Source organism: Microcebus murinus, chromosome 20, assembly GCF_040939455.1.
Source record: "Microcebus murinus isolate Inina chromosome 20, M.murinus_Inina_mat1.0, whole genome shotgun sequence".
Lineage (NCBI taxonomy): Eukaryota > Metazoa > Chordata > Mammalia > Primates > Cheirogaleidae > Microcebus > Microcebus murinus.
In genome coordinates, this window is record NC_134123.1 from 9,337,873 (window position 1) to 9,363,523 (window position 25,651).

Below are 25,651 nucleotides of genomic sequence, written 5' to 3' on the forward strand. Positions count from 1 at the left end.
TCACCCTTCTTCAAAGAAGGCTAGCAGGTGACCCAATTGTGACCCGATATTTCATAGGTGTGTCTTGACGCCCCAAGATAATTAAGATGAAGACTTTTGAGGAGGCAAACTTGGTCCAAAGGGAAGGAAGAGGAGGAGGAAGGAGTTTAGATTGGACCCAGGCAATATGTAATACTCTTTAGCAGGGATTCCTCTAGAATGCAGTGGGCCCTCAATGAATGGCAACTATTGTCTTTATTTTATCAGTGGTTTAGGTTTTGTGAAGGAAAAATTGTAATAACTTTATTTTTTTGGAAAAATAAAAAGTTATGTGTTCAATCAAAAAATACAAGAAGTTAAAAAAAAATGTAAAACATGAAAGTCAAAACAAAAACCAGTCTAAATAACCATTGTTCACATGAGTGCAACTTCCTCCTGCGTGTACAATGATGGAAGGGCAGATAGATCAATAGAAAGACAGGGAGATCGATCCAAACAGAAACGAGGCATAAAAATGGGCTCCGACTATGTACGTGGCCTTGAATAAAAGCTAGTGAATATGTTTAGCTTGAATTTAGTGGAAGAAAAGCAAACTGTTGTGAAACGAAAAAGATTGCTGCATGTTTCAAGAGATATTCATTCCTAAAAGAATCAAAGTTTAAGAATAAAGATTGTGAAAACATTAAAAATATTAGTCTACATCAGAAGGAAAGCTTTTGGCTGCAAGTAATAAAAGAACAGACCACACTGGCTTAAATAGTGAGAGAATTTATGCATTTAAAGCAGTCTAGTGTTTGGGGGCTTCCAGTCATGCTATCAGCCAGTTCGATGGTTTCATCAAGGACCAGAATGTTCTCTGCAACCCCAGAGGTAGCTCTGCCCTGAGGATGGATTCCTCATGGCTGTAGGACTTCTTGGTGGGAAGATAACTAACCTTATAGAGTTATTACATATCTGCTTTCTCTGCAATCCTAACAACCACCTGAAAGTAAGCTACCATTGTTATCCAGATAAGAAAAGGGAGGCTCAGAGAAGTTAAGGAACTTGTTCAAGATCACACAGCTAGCAAGTGGCAGAACCAGAATTCCAAAGAATCTAGAACAGATTGCATTATTGTCCCCGAGTTTTCACCCTTTGCCATGTGATTTTACAGTACCTCCCGGTAAAGGGGTGGGATGTATTTTCCCATCCATCACTTTGGGTTCAAGTATGTGACTTCCTTGGGCCAAGCTCATGAGACAGAAATGATAGAGTGCCAATTTTGAGTGTAGGCCTTCAGAGGTTTCATGTTTCCATATTTTTGTTGTTGTTATTGTTGTTTATGAGAATATTCCCTGGCAAGCTAACTGGCCAGTGCTATGAGAACATGCCCTGGCTAGCTCACTGGACCAAGGAGGATAAAGGGACAAGAAGGACAGACTTTCAGATCTTCGGGTAGAACAGGGCTACCCCAGCTCCATGGCCTGCATCCGCTGGTTTCTGGCCGACCCACAAATACACACACAAACCCAGCTAAAAGTCTGTGGAGCGATCCCAGCCAACACACAGACGCATTAGCTAAATTAATGCTTTTTGTTACGAGCCGTAACGATGGTGCTTATTGTTAGCAGACGTCGTGGTTGTTACGCAGCATTATCTTGGCGGTAGCTGGCTGATACAGCCTGACCCAGAGCCCGTGCTCTTAACTATCGCTCCGTCTGCCCATGCTGTGTGTGTCTGTCCTTCACGAGACGGGATCCGTTCTTCCTGAGCGAGGCGAGGGCCAGAGGCTGAGGGAGGTGTCTCGCAGCCAGGCAGCAAGCCTCGGGACTCTGGGGCCACCGAGATGCGTCTCTCAGGCACGTGGCTGAGCAACCGGCCAGTGCCACGCCGGCCCATCATGCATTGCTGTGGATCCACAGGGCATGCACAGCTCTTGGCGCGTTACTCTGGCTTCCTCTGGGTGTCCCCTCCCGCCGCTTTTTAAAATCTCCCTCTCTTGAGGCTGGGCTCATGTGTACCTTTGGAAACAAGTTGGTGCAGAGGGGCGGGCAGTTTCCAGCCGGCCCCGTCCCAGGCCTGGGGCAGAAACTCCGGCCCTTACAGGGGGAGTGGCAGCTGTCAGCTCAGCCCCTGCCCTGTCGCTGTCCCTGTCCCCGAACTGCGTGCGGCTCCCCCAAACTCCCGCCGTTCTCTCTTGCCTCCAGGAGGCTTTCTATTTGCCGGGTTCTTTTTGCTGGGACGTTCGGTCACCTCATGTCTTAAGTTCTCTGGAAACAGATCGACATGGAGATTTTACGAGCGGCCTTCTGAGCAATTGCTCCCCGGAGAGGCCTGTCGGAGTGCGGGTTCGGATCCCTCAGGGAGCCCTGGAGAGCGGACGGCGCCAGCGCCGCCCCACCGTGGGCAGGGTGGGGGGCTGGGGTCCGTACCCCACCTCATCACTGGCTGAGTCTGCGTCCTCAGGGTGGTCGTGGTGAAGGGGCTGCCTGCCCGAGCAGACGGGAGCCGTGGCAGCCCCACTTACAGTGGCCGGGGCGGGCACCCCAGTGCCGACCACCTTGCGTTGTAGGTCTCAGCTTTGATGCCTCTTCCTCCAGGAAGCCTTCCAGCCTTCCTTCTCCTTGGCTCTGTTGGTTGGTTCTGATCTATGCTCCCATTGCCCTTCCTGCCTCCCCCTTTTACCCTCCAACATACACATATTAAACGTCGATTCAAGGACTGTCTTCCCACTAATGTCACCTCCACTAGGCAGGAACTGTGTCAGCCTGGCTCGTTGCTATACCTTCAGCATCTGGCACATGGTAGGTGCTCAATACATTTTATTGTAGGAAGGAAGGAAGGAAGGAAGGAAGGAAGGAAGGAAGGAAGGAAGGAAGGAAGGAAGGAAGGAAGGAAGGGAGGGAGGGAGGGAGGGAGGGAGGGAGGGAGGGAGGGAGGGAGGGAGGGAGGGAGGGAGGGAGGGAGAAAGCAGGGAAGGAGGAGAGAGGAAGGGGGGAAGGGGGAAGGGGGAATGGGAGAGATACAGGGAGCTGGGTCATTGCCAAGTACTCACAGAATGAACCCTTGAACCCAAAGTCTGGGAGAGCAGGGTCGTGTCCAGGCCATGCCGTGAGCTGTCTGTGAAACTCGAACTGAGCCAGGATTAAAAGTGACCCGAGGATCTGGTTTCTGAGGCTCTGAGCGCCCCAGGGTGCCGTCTCGGCTGGAGCCAGCAACTGTCACCCCAGCTCGGGAAGGGGACCCTGCTTCTCCATGGCAGTCCTGACCCCTCCCCCAGCGTCCAGGGCTTCTGCAGACCCAGGAGCCCAACCTCTGATCCCCCCCCACCCCCGTGCCCCCCTCCTTGACCCTCCTGATGCAGATTAGAGCTATGAAGCCCAGCACAGGTGGTCTTGTCCAGCCCCGTCCCTGAACAAATGGGGAAACTGAGACACAGAGAAGGCCGAACTGGCCCGAGACCACGCGGCCAGCCCAGAGCACCGCTAGGACGAGCATCCAAACTGCAGGGCCCAGACACGTGCTTCCTCTGCTGTCCCAGGCGGCCCTGCACACTCTCGGGTTCAGCCTTGAGATCAGCCACGAGGGATTTGGTCCTGGAGGGAGAACCCGGGGCAGACGGATCAGCCGCTGCAGGTGGTAGGAGGCACCGCAGATGGGCGGGCCCAGCCCTCTGCGCTGACACTTGACGGGCTTCCTCTGTTGCCACGCCACAGCCGAGCCCCCACATTCAGGCCGCAGCCACAGAGCCTCAGACTTCAAGGGGAGATCCTTGAAAATCACTGAGCTCAAGTGCCTCCTGGTATAAAAGGTAAACTGAGGCCCCAACAGGAGGTAGGAACAGAACCCAAAGGCATGTAGTCACCTTCAGTGCAGAACCAGGGCCAGAACTAAGCTCATTTTGCCTCTGAGTCTGAGATTTTTGCAGCAAAAACGACCTATTCTCTATCCAAAGCCATCACTCATGCCTTCTTCCTGCCTGCTAATCCAGCTCTAGTCACCGATAGATTAGGGGCAATCTGCTAAGTATGGCTTATCCTACTAAGTACAAAGATGAAGACTCCTTAGGAGAAAGCTTTTGCCTTGATCCCCTTTTTTTCTGCCTTGAATGCAGATGTGAGGGCTAGAGAGCCAGCAGCCATTTTGGGACAAGGAGGCAAAAATGTGCAGTCCAAAGTTAACACGCTAAGGGTGGTGGAACTGAAAGATGAAGCAGTTGTTAGACCAGGATCACATAATTGAGTAGCTGAACCAATGCCCCAAAGTACCACCCTCTAGATACCTTGTTATGAGAGATAAACTCCTATTAAGTTAGGTCACAGTAGTAGGCTTTTCTGTTCCTTGAAGCTGGAGGCATTTCTAACTGACAAAGACATCTCCCACACTATTTCTTAACTACACTTGGAGGTGGCCAGGCCATGTGCCAGCACGCCCGTTTCATGCATAGAGAGACTACAGAGTGTCTCTGTGGTTTCAAGCTGTCTTCCCTTGAATGCTTACATACTCCAGATTTGCAGAAAAGACATGCATTTCATTTGGGCCCAGGCTCGCAATACAAAAGGGGCGGAAATGAGATGTCCAAACAAACATTGTCCCAGCACATCGTGTGGGTCCTGGGTTTGCAGGAATATCAAATAGCACTGAGTTGGGCCATGGCTTGGGAAACCCTGGCTGCCGCCCCACTGGTTCTTCTGGGGCTCTGTCCTGGGAGTGCCACGGCGGGGCCAGCGGTGGGGCGCCAGGAGGAAGCATGATGGGTCTCAGTTACTGAATGGAAAGTGGCTTCATTTTGGGGGAGAAATCTAGCCATTGGAGACTTTGAGCCTCCTAAGAGCTGCTTCAATCAATATGCAATAAGAAAATGAGGGCACTGGACATAAACCTCCCACCAGCTGACTGTCGTTGCACCCTAGGGCCTGTTGTTAAAGCTAGAACAAGTTATGGAGCCACTCTGGGTCTCTGCAGAACAGGGGACAGACCCCTCGGAGAAGCTGACCTCCTGGGCGCCCGGCTCTGGGGTCCGAATGCCCTCCCAGCCTGTCCTCACCCTGGCCACGGCCACGCCTCACTTAGAGGACGATGGGATGGGGTTCTGTCTTGCTCAGCGGACCTGTTTTGGGAAGACAGGGGCTTCCTCTTGGAGGAAGTTCTAAGCTTCCCATTTTGCAGAGGCTTTTTTGTTTGTTTGTTTCACGCAACAACTCTGTATCTTGGTGAGTTAACGCTAGCTGCTGTAACAAACCCACACTAAAACGTCAGTGCCATGACATGATAAAAGTTTATTTTCTCACTCGCATTATTAGTTTAAGGCAGGAGTTCCTGGTAGATAGAAGACTTTTGTGGTGACAGGGACATGGGCTCTTTCTCTATTTAGGTTTCACCCTCCCAAGGTCCTCCGTATTAATCTATAGATGATGAAAAATAAGGGAAGGCAGGCCTGGGCCTTTAGTTCCGTGGGAAATAGAAATGCAACAACTTGCTCGAGGCCCCCCAGGGTCCCACAGGTGGGCACGCCCAGTTGTGCGATCCACAGGCACCACCAGGGCCTGTCTTCCCCCCACACTGCCCCAGATCCACTCAGGCAATCCCTTTGACCCTTCACTGCCATCAGCCCAGGTCTCCAAGTGGTGTCACCTGGGGCCACCTGGGACCACCTGGGGCTGGCCGTCTCCTCCCTCCCCGGAGCTCGGCAGAGTCTGAGCGTCATGTTCTGCTCTAGCCGCCAGTCCCTCCCTCCCACCTCGCAGGCCTGCGTCCCGGCGGTGCCTCCTGCCATCCCGGGGCTCACGATGACAGTATTAGCCCCTGAGGCTGTCGCAGTACATAGCCACGGGCCGAGCCAGGGCCTGACTTGAATACTGAGCGATGCAGGGTGTCAGCCTCGCGCTGTGACCTCTCCGAGAGAGGCCATCATGCTCAAGGAGGCCGGGGGCCCAGGCTCAGCTCCTGCCTGAGGGTCGCCGGCCAGCAATCAATGAGCCTGCGGAGGCTGCAGTCCGCCTGTCTATAAAATGGGGGTGACAGATCCCCACCGCCTGGGCTGGGGAGAGGCGCCGGTGGAACGGGGTTACCAAGCATCACCGTGGGGGCTGGTGCGGTTTAAGCACAGTGACCAGCCAGGGTTTGCTCCGGGTGTTCCAGACGTCTCCATTTGCCCCTCCATGCCCGACCTCCGCCCCCCACGCCCTGCTGTCTGGCTGGAGAGAACGGAGCCTGCGACAGTGGCCCGGGGCCCCCGGCTCTCTTGCTTCTGGTGGGATTTGGCCATCAAAAGGCTCCCTCAGGACCTGGGACGTCCGTCCTGCAGGTCCCGCTGCCGGGGTGCCACCCCTCGGCCGCACCCCGCACTGACGGTGACCCCCTGTACTGCCCACTCCCGCGTCCGTAACAAAAACCTTTGCTTACACCTCCTGGACCACCCTGAGGTGCTGGCCCGTCCCTTGTCAGGTCCCCAAACCTGTCCATGCCTTTGGAAATAGCGTCTTTATGAACCTCCCGTTACCCCATTCAGGTGCCCTGTATGTTCCCTTCATGTCCCTAATTCACCATCGTTAATTACTTTTACCTATCCTTTAATTTTTTTTTTGAGGATTTTCCCCCCATCCATAATCACAATAAATTTTCCCTGAGGAACACCAAACCCCTACTCTACAGCAAAAGGGTCGAAGACCCAGAGAGGCAGAGCGCCTTGCCAAAGGTCACACAGCAAAGGAGCAGGGAGCAGGCGGGCGGTCGCAGGGTCCGCGACCATCTCCTCTGCTCGCTTTTCCCCAGGGTGAGCGGCACAGTGGGGTAGAAGCTTGTTTCCCCCGGGGCCAGGAGGGGAAGCTTTCAGACATGGTGATCAGAGGAGCTGGGCTGTGGGACAGACTTCAGGCGAGAGCCAAAAAACGGCAAAGGATTCAGAGCTCGAGACCTGAGATTTTAACAATAAATAAGCGCCAGGATCGGGCCTTCACAGGGAAGCCTGGGGGAGTCTGCGGCCAGCATGGGGTGCCCAGGAAGCCGGCCGCCCTCGGCCGACAGGGTTCTCTGGTCACTGTCCAAATGGTCGGTGGGACAGGGTCTTGGGCGACGATCTTCAAACCCCAAAGGGGAGGAACAGTGAGTATTTTGGGATGATCCCTTTTTTCATACAAATAAAGGGGCTCTTAGAAGTCGTATCAAGTGTCTGGATTTCCTCGACTGTGTATTAATCCGCTTTCATGTGGATTATGCAATCTTGTCGTGGAGGAAGGAGCAGCCGGGCGCTGGACGGGCAGCTCCGGAATCAAAGGGGACCCACGCTGCGCCGTGGCCTCCGCAAAGAGGAGCACGGGGGCTGGGCTGCGGCGTGGCGCCCAGGCTTCCTGGGACCCAGGGGGCAGGCGTGTGCGTGCCCAGAGGGAGGCAGGGAGGCCCAGGGCCGGCGACGAGGACGGGGTGCATAGGGAGCAAGCCTGACGTCCCAGCCGGAGGGGCTGCGACTGAATTCCAGCCCACGGTTGCTGGGAAGACGCGCAGCCCCAGCGAGGGGGGACCTTCCGATTTCACAAGAGAAGTCAGAAAGCCACGTTTTCCTGGGCAGTCTCCCGGTCTTTAAATATGATGACAAATTGTGACGTCTAAGAGATATCAATTAAACTAGGCAAGAGCCACCGCGGGCTGCCCACCTGCGACATGCACAGAGTCAGTGTCAGAAGGCGTCTGCTTGGGGCTCGGGAAAGTAGCGGGGTGTTGACTTGGGCTGAAACGAGGCCAAGACCTTCAGCCCTGTTCTTCCCCCCTCTCTTTTTGCCACGCTCAGATGCTGTTCCCTGCTCTACTCAGTTTCCTGGCGTGATAGGACCAGCACGAGGTTAGCGGTCACTATTGGCAGATGCGGCCTCCAAGGAAATCATTAAGGTGACACTAAGGCTAGACGAGGTCCTAAGGGCCCCAGTCTGATGGGATTGGTGTCCTTATAAGAAGAGACACCAGGGAGCCCTTGAATCCTCCTTGTCTCTCTCTCTATCTCTGTCTCTGTCTCTGTCTCTGTCTCTCTCTCTCCTCCGGCACAATCTAAGGAAAGGCCACGTGAGGATGCAGCCAGAAGGCGGCCATCCACAAGCCGGGAAGAGAGTCCTCACCAGAAACCGACCGTGCCGGGCTCTAACCTTGGACTTCCAGCCTCCAGAACTGTGGAAAGACAAGTTTCCAGTGTCTAAGCCACTCAGCTCGTGGTACTTCGTGACGGCAGCCCAGGCCAAGACAGGTCCAGGCCTTCGGTTCCAGCGGATCGTGTCCCAGAGCCCCGCATCCCAGCCTGCCGTAGGGGCGTCCCTGCCTCGCAGGCCTTGCTGGCGGGGCCGGTGGTGGCCGCGAGAGTCCCCTGCAGCTACGGAGACCGGCGATCAAGCAGGAGGTGCAGGCAGCCCCTGAGGCCCCCAGCTGCCTGATTGACATGTGGCAGGCATGACATCGGTCTATACAGGGTAGTTCCAGGAGGAAGGATTGTATTTAGTAATTCAGGGAATTGGGAAATGGTTCAGTCCTTGAGATGTGGTGGGGCGGGAGGGATGGAAGCAAGGGCTGATGACTTTTAGGAAACCCGGAAGTTCCTGAGCTGTGAGGACGCGGCTGCCCGTGACCTCAGCGGCTGGTGCCGCAGCACACGAGCTGCTTGGGAGGGACCTGGGCATCGTGGGAAGCCGGCCGCTGCTGGGGTCTGTCACCGCACACTTCTCTCTTCCCTCCTGTCCTCTTCCTCAGAGACTGTCACACCCCTCAAAGCGTTTCTTTACACCTGAGTCCTGAGACATTAAAATGAGCCCCGCACGGCAGCTGTAGAGATAAACTCCCAGGTCCTGAGATTGGACCCGGGTTCAGGTCCAGCCAGATTGCCTGTCCCAGCCCCAGAACGTCCCAGATTGCCTGTCCCAGCCCCAGAATGTCTCAGATTGCCTGTCCCAGCCCCAGATTGCCTGTCCCAGCCCCAGAAAGTCCCAGATTGCCTGTCCCAGCCCCAGAACATCCCAGATTGCCTGTCCCAGCCCCAGAATGTCCCAGATTGCCTGTCCCAGCCCCAGAATGTCCCAGATTGCCTGTCCCAGCCCCAGAATGTCCCAGATTGCCTGTCCCAGCCCCAGAATGTCCAAGCTGGGCTTGGACAAAGCCAGCAGGTGGTCCATGGATGGCCGTCCCCTCCTATGGGGCTGAGGAGACCTCTCGCTTTGGAATCTGTGGCTGGACATTCGTCCCTGTTCATTTGGAACTTCCAGCTGCCATCAGGGCTCTGACAGTGTCTCTGCAGAGCCTCCAGGGGGTCTTCTGTCCCTGCCCTCCCCCTTGCGGGCGATTTCCATACAGCAGCTCCCTCTTCCTCTCCACGCCCTCTCCCCCAGCACAGCAATCGCAAACCCTGGAAGGCTACGGGCTCAGCCAGACCTGGGTTTGAATCCTGCCTCTAACTCCAAAGCTATGTCTTTGGACCTCGCTCATTCAAGCTTCAGTTCTTCCCTTATACCCCGGGGCTCAAACCCACAAGGTCAGAGGGAGGCGTGTTCACGGATGAAACGCAGCACTCTTATTAGTCCCCTGCTGGTGTTGGGTCCCAGTGGCCGAGTGCAGAATCGGAGAGGACCCCGTGGTGCAGAATAGGAGAGGACCCCGTGGTGCAGAATGGGAGAGGACCCCGTGGTGCAGAATGGGAGAGGTCCCCGTGGTGCAGAATGGGAGAGGACCCCGTGGTGCAGAATGGGAGAGGTCCCCGTGGTGCAGAATAGGAGAGGACCCCGTGGTGCAGAATGGGAGAGGACCCCGTGGTGCAGAATAGGAGAGGTCCCCGTGGTGCAGAATGGGAGAGGACCCCGTGGTGCAGAATGGGAGAGGACCCCGTGGTGCAGAATGGGAGAGGTCCCCGTGGTGCAGAATGGGAGAGGTCCCCGTGGTGCAGAATGGGAGAGGTCCCTGGGAGACATGGCAGATTCAGCGGATGACCTCCGCCCCTTGAAGGAGCATCTCCAACCAGCTCTTTGGCTCTTGGCTTGAGGGAGGCAGGGAGGCTCGTGGGCTGGGATTTGGACGATGCATTTGCCCAGGAGCGACACAAATGCTTCATGGGGGCATTTGGTGCTCTTGCAGAGTAAGCCACACAAATCCCCGCAGCCGCTGAAATCTGCTGTGCCTACCAGGCAGGGGACCTGGGCTCTGGGACTCGGGTTGCAAGGGCCGCCTTCTCCGGCTCTGGGCTTACGCTTGCCGTTGTTGGATGCCCAGGCTGGTGTCTGCATGGTAACCCTGGAGCTAGAAGACTCAGGCCAGGGGGAGATGGGAAAATCCCCGACACCTGTCTGTTGTCAGAGGATGACTAAGCCATCTTTGTCACCACCGGGCCTTGTCACAGTAGAATCGAGTTTGCCAGACATGCATTGTAACCCTAAGGTTATCGCACAGGGCCAGCGAATAGAGGAAGGGTGTTTGCACTAGCACCTTTGATCACTTCTCCTGGGGGCTTGGAGCTCTGCAAGGGTAAGTCCCTGGGGCAGACCTTTCCAGCTCCGGCCCAGGCAAGAGGCCAGTCCCCAGGAAACCAAAGCTCCACCGCAGTCCCTTTCCACGCAGGGTGATGGATTGAGACATATAATTAATATATGTCTATATATTTATATATAAAAACCCTTACAAATCACATCCCTCGAGCCAGGTCTTTAAATAATGGAAGACTGTAGATTACTGCTTTATTATTCCCTTCCAAAAGCTTATAAAAATTATCTTTTGCCGCTGGGAAGACATTTTATCAGAATTTATGGCAACTCAGAGAGTCTTGAGATATCAGATTCAGAAACTAAGAAGCTTTCTGTGGCTCTTTCTGCCGCAGACAGACCCCTGGTCTCCGCTCTCCTTGTAAATTAAAATCTCTAACATTATCTCCTTTATGAAATAAGACACTTGGCTCTCCTATCTTGAGCCTGCTCCTTAATTAATATAGACTTGAGAAGGCAAAAGCCGTAAATGTGAGTGAGTGCCTTAGAAGGTGGGGGTGGGGCGGCAGAGGGAGAGACTTGGAATCTGGAAGTTGGGCAAGGGGGCAGGTCTTTGACTTGGGGGTTCACATGTCACTAATGGCTTGGAGGAATTTTCCTTTGCATGATCCTCAGCCAAGTCTCCGTTATTGATTAGCCAGCCTGCTCCAGGGTCTCGTGTCTCCCATACTGAAGGTTGTTAGGCTGGGTGTTTCCACGTATCCCCTGTTAGGGAAATTCAGGCTTTGCCCACCACGAGCTCATACGGAGCCGTGTTGCTCAATTGTGTTCGAGCCAGAAAGCTTAGTGCTCGGCCCAGCATGAGCAAAAGTGCAGAAACAGAGTAGCGTGTAGCAATGACAATAAGCAATTGGACAGTGCCACAGCATCCAAGGGCTTGATTGATGGTCTCGTGTCATTGAGTGGCATTCAGACAAGTCTGGATGCTCTTCATTTCATTTTCCTAGTAATGCTATTTTTTTTAAAAAAAAATTATATTTGGCAAAGTTCATGACAAATTATTTCATTTTGTAGTCCCTGGATTATTTTCTAGATTATTAGTCTAGGTTTTATTATTTTCTAGAGTATTTTCAAAAGTATTTTGTATTGCCTAGGTTATTTTCTAGAGTATTTCAGCCACCCCTAACCTGATCAATACAACTTCACAGACTCCAAAGCACTTTTTAGAATCGTTCATTTGATCTTCACGAGAAGCCCCAGAAGGGAGATCCTACAAAGGACATGAGGCAATTTCTCTGTGGATCTGGAAGGGGCTGAGTCTCAGAGAAGGCAGGTGATTTGCTCGGGATCACTCAGCTTATTGTTGTTTGTTTGACAATAACCGTCCTATCGTGTGAGGCGATAGCTCCTAGCAGTTTGGATTTGCATTTCCTTGATGACTAATGATGTTGAGCATCTCTTCATATACTTGTTGACCGTTTTTAATCTTATTTGGAGAAATGTCTATTAAAGTCCTTTGCCCATTTAACAATTGGGTTATATGTTTTCTTGTTATTGAGTTGTATGGTTTCTTTCTAAATTTTGGATATAGGGTTTGCAAATATTTTTTCCAAATCCAAAGGCTCCTTTTTCATGTTGTTGACTATTTCCTTTGCTGTACGGAAGCTTTTCAGTTTGATGTAGTCCCGTTTATTTATTTGCGCTTTTGTAGCCTGAGCTTTTGGTGTGATATCCAAAAATCATTGCCACGCCCATTGTCAAGAATCTTCTCCTCTATGTGTTCTTCTAGGAGTTTTGCGATTTCAGGTCTTATGTTTAGGACAAGCAATAACAGATGTCGGCAAGGGTGTGGAGAAAAGGGAACTATTGTATGATGTTGGTGGGAATATAGATTAGTGTAGCCATTATGGAAAGCAGTATGGAGGCTCCTAAAGAAATTTAAAAAATAGAACTATTACCATATGACACAGCAATCCTTCTGGGTATACATTACATACAAAGGAAATGAAATCATTACCTTGTGAAGATACCTGTATTCCCATGTTCATTGCAGCGTTATTCACAATAGCCAAGACATGGAAATTACCTGCTGATGTATGAATGGGTAATGAAACTGTGATACACACACACACACACACACATATAATACATACACACGCACAAAGAGGAATATTATTCAGCCTTTAAAAAGGAAGCAATCTTGCCATTTGCCACAAGGTGGGGGACATTATATTAAGTTAAATAAGCCAGACACAAAAAGATGTATGGTCTCACTTATATGTAGAATCTTAAAAAAACAAAAGTGAAATTTACAGAAATAGAGAATAAACAGTGCTTACCAATGGCTGGATGAGGGGGGGAAATGACAGATGTGGGTCAAAGAATACAAAGTAGCAGATACACAGGATGAGCAAGTCTAGAAATCCAATATGCAACATGAGTAGTATAATTAATAACAGTGTATTATATTCAGAATTTTTGCTAAATGAGTAGATTGTAGCTGCTCTTGCCACAAAAAGGTAACTATGTAAGAGGGTGGGTGTGTTAGTTTGCTTCACTACAGTAACCATCTTACTGTCTATATGCAGCTCATAACATCATGTAGCATACTGTCAATATACACAATCAAATTCATTTTAAAACATGTTAACAAGTAGTGAATCTGGGTAAAGAGTATATGGATGCTTTTTGTACTATTCTTGCAACTTTTCTGTAAGTATAAAATTGTCTGTATATAAAAAGTTAAAAACATTTTTTTAAGATCACTTATCACTTAGAAATGGCAGATTCAGGATTCGAACCCACAGCATTGAGCCCAGGTTTAACACTCTCCCCAGCTAAGGCACAGTGGCACGTGAAGAGGCAGCCTGTGGACCTTCTTTCCTGGGGGTGTTTCTGTTTTAAAGTGGGCAGTCTGCAGAGAGAGGACCCACAAGAACAATTGTCTCAGGATAGAATTAGCCCTCTGCTCACCCAATTAGAGAAACAGGCTAGAGTGATTTGGAGGTGACTTGGGGTGCGTAGAAGATGGTGATGGTGCTGCCTTCTGAGCCCCCCCAGGAAGGTCGGCCTTCTGACCCGCATTTGCCCAGCGACCCTGGAGCCAGGCAGCAGCAGAAGGACCCAGGCGTTCCTCCCAGCGTCTCGGAGGCAAACTCACAGCAAACTCCACCCGACCTTGGCCAGCGCTGCCTGGTGTCCAGTCCCACCTCCTTCCCCAAAGAGGGTGTCGGGCAGCCTTCCAAGATGGATTTTTATTCCTTTTAAGAGAGAAATAGGAAATGAGCCTTAAGAGAAAGTGGGGAGTTATTGCTGCATTTAATTGCTCTAAAAATATCTCGCTGGGGTTGGCCGGGAGTTCACTCCGGGTGCCGATTCCAGGGAGGAGCGGCCAGACCCCAGATGGGGCTGAGAAAACCAGAATAACAACGACAGTAAACAAAGCTGGGGACTCGGAGAATGGCGCGCCCATGCCAGGCCGGCTCAGTGGGGGCAGGGCCCAAATCCCCGGCCAAGTTCAGCCGTGGGCACTGCGGGGCTCCCGGGACTGGACGGTTGTGTAGCCCATTCTGGGAGGGGCCTGATACGAGTCCAGGTCCTGTCTCTCCCCCGGCGCACACATGCATTCCTTTCTTCTCCCTAGATCTCTGCACCCTCATCTGTAAGAAGGGGTTTCGTGCTGCCTAAGGTCCCTCCTGTCGTGGGCACCATCGTTGTCTTCCCAGCGCCCATCCCTTCCCTTCCTCCTGACCGCCCAGGTCTTGTCCTGATGCCCACTCAGCACGTGACCAATCCCAGGAGTGGCCCCAGCTCAGCTGAGCTAAACAGCTCGTGGAATTCCGTGGGATTCTCGTAGCTCCAGAGGTGGGCATACGTCCTAGCTTGGTCCACTGGGGTCAGAGGCGGCCTATACTAAGCGGGAAATTTCTGTTTCTCTGTATCCTGAAAAACTCAGGCAAGGAAGCAAGGGGCCTCGATGGATGCTACTGTCACGTGAGCAGGTGAGGGGACCCAGCCTCCGTGTGCTGGCCCTGGGAATGGGCCTCGCAGACCCCCAGCTGAAGAGAGCTCAGTGACCAAGAGCCCTGGATGCTCTGAAGTCCACGGCCACCCTGGCTGCCCCCAGCCCGTGTGGCAGAGGTGCCACGCCAGGCCCATTCATCCAAAGACTGCATGGTGGCCTCGTCCCGCTGGCTTGGGCTGCATGGCACCCTGGGACACATCCCCCAACTTGCCTTCCCTCTCCCTTCCCTTGGCATCTGCTTTCGGAGACCAGCTCTGTGGCACCAGGAACGGCCCGGGGAAGCAGGTGGGAGACGAGGATTTGGGGCTGGCTCGCCCGGCACGTGGCTGGAGAATTGGATGCCAACTTGGGTGGTAGGTGGGGCACACAGAGTTCCTGACACAAAGTGGCGGCTCAGCTGCTGAAGATGTCACCAGGGATGACCTGGGGAAACGTCCTGGCGGAGGGAGGGCCTTGGCAAGCTCGATGGGGCAGGCGTTGGAGCAACGTGGGGCAAAGGGTGCCTGTGGGGACAGTGGAGGTGCCATTCGGTGCTGTTTGGGCCCCTGCAGCCCTGCAGATGGAAACAAGAGGAGGAGGGCTGGTCACGGGCGGTCAATAGAACCAGAGCGCCTCGGTGTTGGCTCACAAAGCAGCCCTTACCATCTGGCCAGGGAGGGCGGACGCAGCTGGGCAAAGGGCAGGCGACTCAATGGTCAGAGCTGTGCAGCTCCAGAGACGTGCAGCTCATTGGCCGAGGCTCATGATCAGGAAAACCTGGGATCCTGAAACACTGAGCGGGGACATCCAAACAGATGCCCCGAGAAGGTGGATTGCAACCTTCTTGGGTGGGCCCTTGGGGCTTGCAGGGGTGGCCTTCTGTCCCTGGAAAGAGCTGCCACTTGCTCTGTGCTGGGAGACGCTACAGCAGCCTGTCCGCTGCACACACCTCCCTGGGGAGCTGTCCCCACTTCCCTCCCGGCTGCCAGGCTGGTGACTGAGGTTAGAGCCCAGCGTGACCAGGGAGCCTGGCGTGGAAGGGAAGGGACCAGGCGCGGAAAGAAGCGCAGGCATTCGCGGTGCGCCGTGGCCCAGGCGGCAGCCTGGCAGCGAGCCCGGACCTGGGGCGAGGGGTCCAGTTCAAGGCTGCTGGGGCATAGATCCAGATCAACGAGAATTCCTTGACACCAGAGCACCGTCTTGGTCAGGGGATTTAACCCCCGGCGAGGCCCGCAGGGGCAGGGGCAGGCTCGCTGCCGGGGCGGAGGTTAGAAGCCCCGGGAAAAGCAAGTCTGCTCCCACAAGCTGGCAGTGCCCGCGCCTGCCTGGCACACGGGGAGGGAGCGAGGAGGCTGAGGGACGCGGGTGCTGAGCGGAGGCGTCACAGAGCCTGAAGCCCCGGGACTCAGCTCCGTGAGAGGGCTGGGCGGGCGCATCCGCCACCCAGGCCAGGGGAAGGCGCCGCCTGCTTCGGAGGCTCAGCGGGCTCCCCCTGCAGACCTCGGGCCACAGGGATCGGAAGCGGCCGGGGCTGCAGCTGCCACCCCTGACATCCATCCCCACCTTCGCACCTCCTAGCCAGTGAACAGGTGTGGCAGGGACACTGAGGCAGGCCGGTGCCAGGGGGACATGGGACTCACCCGGCCGTGGTGACTTTGGTGACTGTGTCTGGAGGACTCCCCGAAAGCCCTGCTGAATCTTCTGCGGGACTGCACTGCGGTCTGGGGCGCCCCACCAACCTTCCCCCTCCGCCCCCCTCCAACCCCCCAACCTCCCCCTGCCCCCCTCCAACCTCCCCCAACCTCCCCCTGCCCCCCTCCAACCTCCCCCCAAATCCCCCTCCAACCTCCCCCAACCTCCCCCACCCCCTCCACCCCCCTAACCTCCCCCTGCCCCCCTCCAACCTCCCCCCAAATCCCCCTCCAACCTGCCTCACCAGCCTCCCCCCACCCCCGCCAACCTCCCCCCGCCCCCCTCCAACCTCCCCCCGCCCCCCTCCAACCTCTCCCCACCTCCCTCCAACCTCCCCCCCACTCCACCCCCCGCCCCCTCCAACCCCCCCAACCTCCCCTCCTCCAACCTCCCCCCAATCCCCCTCCAACCTGCCTCACCAGCCTCCCCCCGCCCCCCTCCAACCTCCCCTCGTCCCCCTCCAACCTCTCCCCACCTCCCTCCAACCTCCCCCCCAACTCCACCCCCCGCCCCCCTCCAACCCCCCCAACCTCCCCTCCTCCAACCTCCCCCCGCCCCCTCCAACCCCCACCAACCTTCCCCCGCGCCCCTCAACTGGCCCACCGCCCCTTCTATGCAATTCCCACGATGGCGCCATGAAAAGCCCCTATGACCCCTCGAGTGAGTCCCCGTTCCCAGCGGCGAGGGCAGCCTCTGCAGCTCACGCGACAGCCGGCGCGACCTTCCGCGAGACGCTGGAGCGCGTGCTGTTCAGCGCTTGGTCCCGGGCCGGGTCTCTGGCTCCCACGCGAGGGCTCTGCTCCCTAAAACGCGGCTCTAGAAACTGCGGTTCCGCGGCCGCGAGTTTCTCTGCAGCAAACGAGCCCCGATTCCACGGACGAACAGCCGCGCCCTCACATAGACCAGCGAGTCGCCAAGGGCCACTGAGGCCTGGGGTTCACACCTGAAAACCAGCATGTTGCGACAGTCCCCCGAAGCCTGGAGTCGGCAACCGGCCGAGCGGCGGGGACGCCATGGCCCTGGCGACGCTGCGCAGTGTCCCCACGCTCCCACGGCCCGAGGTGTGTGAAGTGTCCCCGCGCTCCCGCGGCCCGAGGTCCGCGCAGTGTCCCCGCGCTCCGAGTCCCGAGGTCCGCGCAGTGTCCCCACGCTCCGAGTCCCGAGGTCCGCGCAGTGTCCCCGTGCTCCCGCGGCCCGAGGTCTGCGCAGTGTCCCCACGCTCCCGCGGCCCGAGGTCCGCGCAGTGTCCCCACGCTCCGAGTCCCGAGGTCCGCGCAGTGTCCCCACGCTCCCGCGGCCCGAGGTCCGCGCAGTGTCCCGGCGCTCCCGCGGCCCGAGGTCCTCCCAGTGTCCCCGCGCTCCCGCGGCCCGAGGTCCGCGCAGTGTCCCCGCGCTCCCGCGGCCCGAGGTCCGCGCAGTGTCCCGGCGCTCCCGCGGCCCGAGGTCCTCCCAGTGTCCCCGCGCTCCCGCGGCCCGAGGTCTGCGCAGTGTCCCCACGCTCCCGCGGCCCGAGGTCCGCGCAGTGTCCCGGCGCTCCCGCGGCCCGAGGTCCTCCCAGTGTCCCCGCGCTCCCGCGGCCCGAGGTCCGCGCAGTGTCCCCGCGCTCCCGCGGCCCGAGGTCCGCGCCGTGTCCCCACGCTCCGAGTCCCGAGGTCCTGGCAGTGTCCCCACGCTCCGCCGCCCGAGGTCGGCGACACCCCAGGCAAGGCCTCAGACCACGGTAGCCCCGGGGCTGCCTCGGCCGGGCTCGGTCTTCAGTCGCTGCTACTCTTACACTTTAATTATGAATCGCTCTCGGTTTGGTTCCCTCGTCACCAGCCCGGCTTGTGGCGGGTCGCTGGTTAACCCACACCGCGTGGGGTGGGGCGCGTATTTGCACCCGCGGAGTGGGGCCTGTCATTTTCCAATCACCGCTGGACTCTGCGACACGGAGCTGTCGCGGCTTGGTTGTGACTCATCCGGCCCTTATTTCTGTACTGAGGCTCCCTTGAGCGCTGCTGCGGGCTGTTCCCTGTCACCACCGCCTCCCGCCTCCTCCTGGCAGCCGGGCAGGGGGACATAGACCCTGCCGGGACTTCGGTGTGGCCCGAGTGGCCTGGGCACACACTGGCTGGGTAGCCAGTGCTCTAGGCGACTCAAGGCAAGGGCTGGGTGTGGGGTGGAGGAAGGGAAAGAAGGGGGAACCGAGGAAGGAACAGGACTCTCCACCCTTTACGCACACTTCCATCGGAGAATCTCCGCGGTTGCTCGCCTTCTGGGGTCCAGTCTCACGGCTAGGTGGGACGGAGTGGGGGTTCTGGCATTCAGCGGTGGGCCAAGCCCATGTCACCACTGGGGCAGTGACCCGATCCTGTATCATTACTGCGTCACCTTAGGGTTAGGGTTTTCTGGTGGCAAGCAACAGAAATCAAGTTGGGCTAACTCAAGCAAAAAAAAAAAATAAAAAAGAATTCAATGAAGGGATTCTGGGCAGTTCACAGAACAGACAAGAGGGTGGAGAGTCAGTCTTAGAGTTAAGATGAGAAAACAGGGCACCTTGGAACACCAGGCAGAAAGAGATGCTCCAGGTAGCATTATTGGGGTGACGGTGGTGTTTATGGGCAGTCGTTGCTGAGGTTCTAAACACTGATGTGTGTCTTTATTTATGGAAGCCTACCACAATTCTATGAGGTAGGAACCATTATCATTCCCACTTTGCAGATGAGTAAACTGAGGTACAGATGAGTTAAATAACTTGCCCAGGGTCACATGGCTAGCAGGTTGGTGGAGCACAGGGCTCCATGGGCTGTGGCCTCGGGCTGGCTGTGTCCGTCCACTGAAGGTCATTGCTCTGGAGCTGGTCCCCTCTGCCAGCTGTCCCCTTCGAGGTGCTAGAACCGCTCCCACCCACCCCGTGAGGCCTGGAGTCATCGCAGCCCCTCCCTCGCCCGTCCCAGGCACCGTGCCATTGCCGGTGGCTTCCCTGCACCCGGCCACACCTTCGTGCCCCTCTGTTAAAACCTCAGACGATGCCAGTTTGACTGTGCCATCTGTCCTAGCACTACGGGCACATTCCGTAGACTCCTCTGTGTCATTGATCGTAAGCCACGCCATTGTGTGATGCGCCCTTAGTACGTCGATGCGGCCACTTAGACAATGCCAAGCCACTGATTGTAAGACCAGCGTCAGAGTGTGAATGTGTGTCTTACGATCAGGGGAAAGAATATAAGATAAATAAGTGACCCATCGAGGCTGCCCAGCCAGCAGACGGCTGCGCTAAGATTTGGACCAGTTTTGTTCTATCCCCCGCACTGCAACTGCGCCCCCGCTGCTCGGGGCGTGGGCTGCGGGGACACTGCAGTGCGGCTGGGCAGGGAGCGGGAGGTCAGGGCCGGCCGGATGGGGACAGCCAGGCCGGGGTGAGGGAGCAGAAAGGCTGGCTCCCCTGGAGGAGAAGTCGCCCAGAAGGGAGGCCTGAGAGGCCGCCCCAGCCTCCCCAAAGAGGCCGCCCCAGCCTCCCCAAAGAGGCCCTGGTCCTCTGCAACCCCTGTCCCCCGAGTTCATCTTGTCATCCGCTGACAAATATAGACGCGGACAAACCTAAATAAACGAGTGGCTGCTCGAAGCCACAGGACAGCTAACCATAATGGGGGTTTTTGGTTTTCTGCTTGAGACACAAACAGCACATTCCTCGGCCGAAATAGCCGGGTGGAGAAGCAGGGCGTTATTGGGCGGGAACACCCGGGGAGATGAGCCAAACAGGACAGAAATAGGCCCGAGCCGCCACATGAAGGGAGCTCGTCAGGGCCTGGCGGACTGCGCCCGGCCCGGCCCTGCGGGTGGCTGCTGCCACCTGGGGAGGCTCCGGCTTTGGCCCCGGGCAGCTGCGTGTCTGCCGGGCTGTCAGCCTCGGGCTCAGACAGGGGTCCCCGGGACGCGAGATGGGGCGCGGGTCCTGGAAACTCCGCCCCGCCGTGCACACACAGACACACACCTGTGCTCCCACCTGCCCGCACCTGCGCCAGAGCACACATGCAGAGCCCCATACAACCGCGCACACTTATCTTTACGGACACACACTTGCAAGAAGAGATGCATGCAAGCCCTAGCATGTATCCACAAGCGCACGCAACACACACTCATGGGCACGTGTCACTACTCACATGCAGACACCCACACATGTGAGTGCACGCACAGGAGCACACGGTCCCAGGCACATTGTCCGGGCCCCTGGGCCTCCCCTCCCCCAGGGCACGCTCACCCCAGAGGCCGGTGCTAGCGCATCTCCGTGGGCATCCAAGGCCAGGTTCAAGGGGGCTCTGGGATGCGACGGTCAGGAAGTTCTGTCCCTCCCACCCTCTGCGTCCTGCCAGCCTCTCTTCCTTTGTTTCCCCGAGCTATCCCCAGCAGGGAGTGAATAGTGGACCAATTCCAAGACCTCCCCAGGACGGGTGCGCCCACAGCTTGCTGGCACCACAGGCACTGTGGGTCTATGAGCTCCGTGGGGCCAGGGCCCCCGCAGTGAGCCTCGTCCCTTTGTGCCCAAAGACCACTAGAGTGCCTGGTGCTCAGTAGGTAAGTGAATAAATAAATGAAATGGAAGAGCAGAGATTGGCAGCCCCACTTAACAGCTGGGAAGACTGAGGCCCAGGGAGGGGCAGGACTTAACCAAAGTTACACCTGTCTTCCCCCATCTGTGGAACCCTAGCACTCTCTTTCGCACACCCTGACAGGACAAGGCAGGTAGACAGTGGGCTGTCCTGGGAGTCCCTGGGCTTCCCACCCTAGCTCTGCCCCGCCCTGCCCCAGGGCCAGGAGGGGCTGGAGGCTCCAGGATGAAAGCCCCGACCAGCACCTCCTCCGTCCCCGGGAGCGCTGGCTGCCAGCCCTTGTCGCAGCCCCCAGTCACCCCAGCTCCCCTGCCCCCAGACCTCCCCCTCACCTAGAGATGGACCACGGTTTTCTGGTCCTGAGATCACGCGGGAGGGAAGGAGGAACACATGAGACAGCAGGGGTCAGTGTTTGTCCAGCGGAGGCCACACGGAGCAGGCAGGGAGGACCAAACATCTCCCAGGCAGGGCCCAGCAGATACCCAGCACACGGGGACAGACCCACAAACCAAGCCCCTGGGCTCAGCTCAGAGCAGGCAAGGACAACCTACATCTTCCCAGGAGCTCACGCTGCATATTGGGACAGACCTTCGGTTTGTTTCGGTTTGAGGATTTTCCAGGGTTTTGTTTTGTTTGTTCCTTTTTTTTTTCTTTTTTTCGATTGCAACAAAATCTTTTCTTCAAACGGCTTTTTTTAAGTTTTAAATTAAGGTATAATTTGCATTCAGTAAAATTCACTCTAATAGCATAAAACTGTGCTACCCTAACAAACACAGTTGTGTAACTACTACCACAATCAAGACATAGAAGAATTCCCTTACACCCCAAAATCCTCAAGTCCCTTATGGTCAGCCTCCCCCTGCCCCCCTGGCAACCACTGATCTGTTTTCTTTCCCTGGAGTTTTGTCTTTTTTAGAATGTTCCGTAAATGCGATCATACATAGTGTGGCCATTTCATTCATCATACCCTGAGACACACCCTATTGCTGTAGCAGTAGTTCGTTCCTTTTCTTGCTGAGCAATATTCGTGGTGTGGATGAACCCCAGTTTTCTTTCTCCATTCCCCACAAGAGGGACATTGAGGTTGTTCCCACATTTTGACTATTATAATATAAAGCTTCTGTGAACATTTGTGTACAGGTTTTTGTGCAAACATATATACATACATTTTCTTTTTGGTAAATACCTACGAGTGAGATCTGGGTCATCTGGTTAAGTCTATGTTCAACTTTCTAAGAAACCACCAAACAGTTTTCCAAAGTGGTTGTAACATTTTGTATTCCCGCCAGCCATGAATGAGAATTGTAATTTTTCGACATCATCACCAGCAATTGGTATTATTACTTTCCCCCCCCATTATTCTAATGGGTGCGTTTCAAGAGATACTTTACTAGAAACTCAAATCTGTAGAGCAGGTAAGTAGAGCTGCCCTGAGTGAAGCCAGGCGCTAGAGAAGGGACTCTGAGCCCCACCCACGGCCCCCTCCTCTACGGCTCCTGAGTGTCTCTTAGGAGCTCAGGGCCAAGGCCAGAGAGGGAAGGAGGATTCCCCAAGGTCACACAGCTCAATGAGAACGGGATGCTGGGCAAGGACCAGCACTTGGATACCAGTGACTTGTCCTTTTCTGAGTACCATGGTAATGCTGGAGGGAAGGGGAATAGGGACCTCAAGCCAGGCTGGAGGGACCTGTGTAGGGCCGGGTTGAGGACGGAGTTGAGTGCAGGGTTGCTGCCAGCCCCAGGGCTGTTACCATATCGGCGTTTCTGGGTGAGACAAAACGGTATAGGTGAAATGCCAAAGACTTTGGGATTGTACAGAGAGAGACACAGATTCAAAGCCCAGCAGCGATACTTATTGTCTGTGCAACCCTGGGCAAGTCACTTTACCTCTCTGAACCTTGGTTTTATCACCAATAAAATGAAAGTATATCTTCCTATTTTATTGGGTTGTCAGAAAGATTACAGCTCATGACATAATTCTTTATTCGATGAATTTATTGAGCTCTTACTATCTGCCAGACGCTGTTCTGGGTACCAGTGTGATAGCAGTGGACAAGATGGCCAAGGTCTCTGATCTCATGGGGGGCAGAGGAGACAGACGGTACTCAGATGACAATACATCAGGTGTTGATAAGGCTAGAGCAGAATAATGGTATATGGAAAGAAAAAAGCTGACATATTATTAATAGATAGGGGGGTCAGGGAAGGCTTCCCTGAGGAGTGACATTTGAGCAAGGACCTAAATAAAATGAGAAAACCAGCTATGGGGATAGCTGTTACTCATTAGCTGTGTGTCCTTGAGCAAGTTACTTAACCTCTCTGAACCTCAGTTTCTTTATCTATAAAATAGACTCAATTAAAATCCTCCTTATTGGACAGTTGTCAAGTTTTGGTGACAGAAAGTATGTAAAGTACAGCACGATGTCTGGCATGGACAGTATGCTCCACTCACATGGCCCTTCTCTCCAGGGAATTCGAAGTTTAGTTAGGGGCTGCAGTCATAGGGTAGACACATAAGACACATGTGAGAATAATATTAAGAATGTAACAGCTCACAAATTACTTGGGCAGCTCCAATGCGCCCTGCATGTTCTAAATGTTCCACATTGTTAAGACAGGGGGAATAGTTAGCACAAAATCTCTGCCTTTCCCACGTCCAGGCCTTTTGTCATGTGACTTGGCTGTTTTCCCTTCGGAGGTGGAGTGTGCTTCCTGGCATTGAGCTTAGCCAGGTAACCAGGTTTAGGAGAAAGACGTGTCCCGAAACAGCTCACTGGCTCAAGGAGGAAGACAGACCCATGGGACAGACGCGTGTGTCCTGCAGGTGGGGGCCAAGGTTATCAGGGCCCAGCCAAGATCAGCCAGCACCCAGCCAAGCTCTGGATACATAAACAAGAAAACTATTGTTCTGGCCACAAAGTTTTGGAGTGGCTTGTTGTATAACATTATGGTGGCAATAGCTGTCTGGTGCCGTATGTTAATCGTTTAATCCTTGCAAAACCCTTAAGAGGTTATCTTCATTGCATAGATGAACCCAGAGAGGTTACATAATGAGTAAGTGTTGAGCTGAGATTTGGGTTCATGCGGTCTGATCGTACAGCCCATCCTGTTAACCATGACCCTGAGGGGCAGTGAGAGACTTGTGTTGAGAGATGTGTCAATTAGGTGCAGGTGAAGGAGTAATGGCACCGTGGGAAATGAGAAAGTTTTCACGTAGAAACCGGTATATGATTTGAGACTTGAATATAAGTAGAATGATATTAGGTAGACATTGGGGAAAGGAATTCCAGGTAGAAAAAGCAACCTAAGCAAAATCGCCGAGTGTGGACACACATATTCTTCCCATGGCTTGGAATCAATCAATCCTCCCCTCACTCCTGGTCATCTGATGAATCCCTACTTGCCCTACAGCCCCTAGCTCATTGTCACTTCCACAGGGAAGCCTCCCCTGACCTCCTGGGTGAGGCGACTTCCTCCCACTGCACTTTCCAGAGCGCCGGGTCTCTCTTAATTGGAACCGTATTTGCATCTATCCGTCTTGGTGAGCATTGTAACATCAGCCCCTGACACACGGTAGATATGCAATAAATATTTGTGAAATGAATGCAGGTAAATGAACGTATTACGTATTGCTGAATAACAAATTAACTCAAAACTTAGTGGCTTAAAAAATCACAAACATTTATTATTTCACACCATTTTGCAGGTCAGGAATTCAGAAGCTTAGTTGGTTATTTGTGGCTCGAGGTCTCTTGTGAAGTGGCATTGAGTTGCTCGCAGGGGCTGGTGTCATCTGAAGGTTTGACTGGGGCTGGGGACCCTCCGTTAACGTGGCTGACTCGCAGGGAAGGCAGGTTGATGCCGGCTGTGGGCAGGAGGCCCCAGTTCTCGCCAAATTGCCTCTCTCTAGGCTTGTTTGAGTGACCTCCCAGCATGGCGGCCAGAGTGAGTGATCCAAGTAATCCAAGTAGAAGGGCAATGTCTTCTAGGACTTAGCCCAGAATTCACATGTCATTGCCTCCCCTGGATTCTACTGGCCCCACCAGGCCACCCGGACACAATATCGAAGGGGTGGGCTACATAGGGTGTGATAGTAGGAGGTGAGGCACTAGGGGGACATCTTGGAGGCTAAGCCAGCATGACAAACAAGCAAATAAATTAAAGATCATGGTCATAGCAAAATAGACACAGCACTATGATAGAAAACCGTAGGGCGGGGCAGGTGCATGTCTTATTTCCAGACTCCTTGAAAGCAGAGCCTAAGACCAGGCTTTGGGGACAGGTGGGTCATCTAGGGGTTGATCTCAGAAAGCAGTGAAGGAGCAAGAAGAGCGAGACAGGAAGAGAGAGGAGCAAAGAAAGAGGTGTTATTGGGGGGTCCCCACTGCAGACCACTGGGACCCAATTCCCTGGGGACCAGGTAGAACATGCCTCCAATTGTCCCTCTGAAGGCCATGAGGCCGTGGCATTTATCTATCAACTCCTTGGCAGAATGGGGCATTAACTCCCTTAAACTGACCCCCAGCCCCCTACAGCACACACGAGGCTGGGCCAGCTGCCGAGGCTTTGGAAAAGGCCGAGACAGAACAGCTCAGTGATGAAGTGGCACTTGGAAGAGATGTGGCCAATTTGCTCCAGAGCCATCCACCACCCACCGCTGCAGCCAGGAACCTAAGGGGCTCGGGTCTCACAAAACATCTGCCACAGCTCCGCAGAGACGGCATTTCCGAAGCCTCCCTGGGGTGATCTCCAAGCCGGGCATCCGGGATGAGAGTTCCTCAGTCCTGGGATGAGCAGAGATGAGGGAAGGGGAGCTGGGCTGGCCCCAGGCACCCTTGGGGCAGTGTGCCCAGAACAGGGGGTGCGGGCGAGAGCAGGGGGACATAGGGCCAGAGGGGCCGGGTGGGGCCAGAGCGCAGCAGGAAGTGAGTTACTGGCTGTGTGACTTCAGGTGAGTTCCTGCACCCC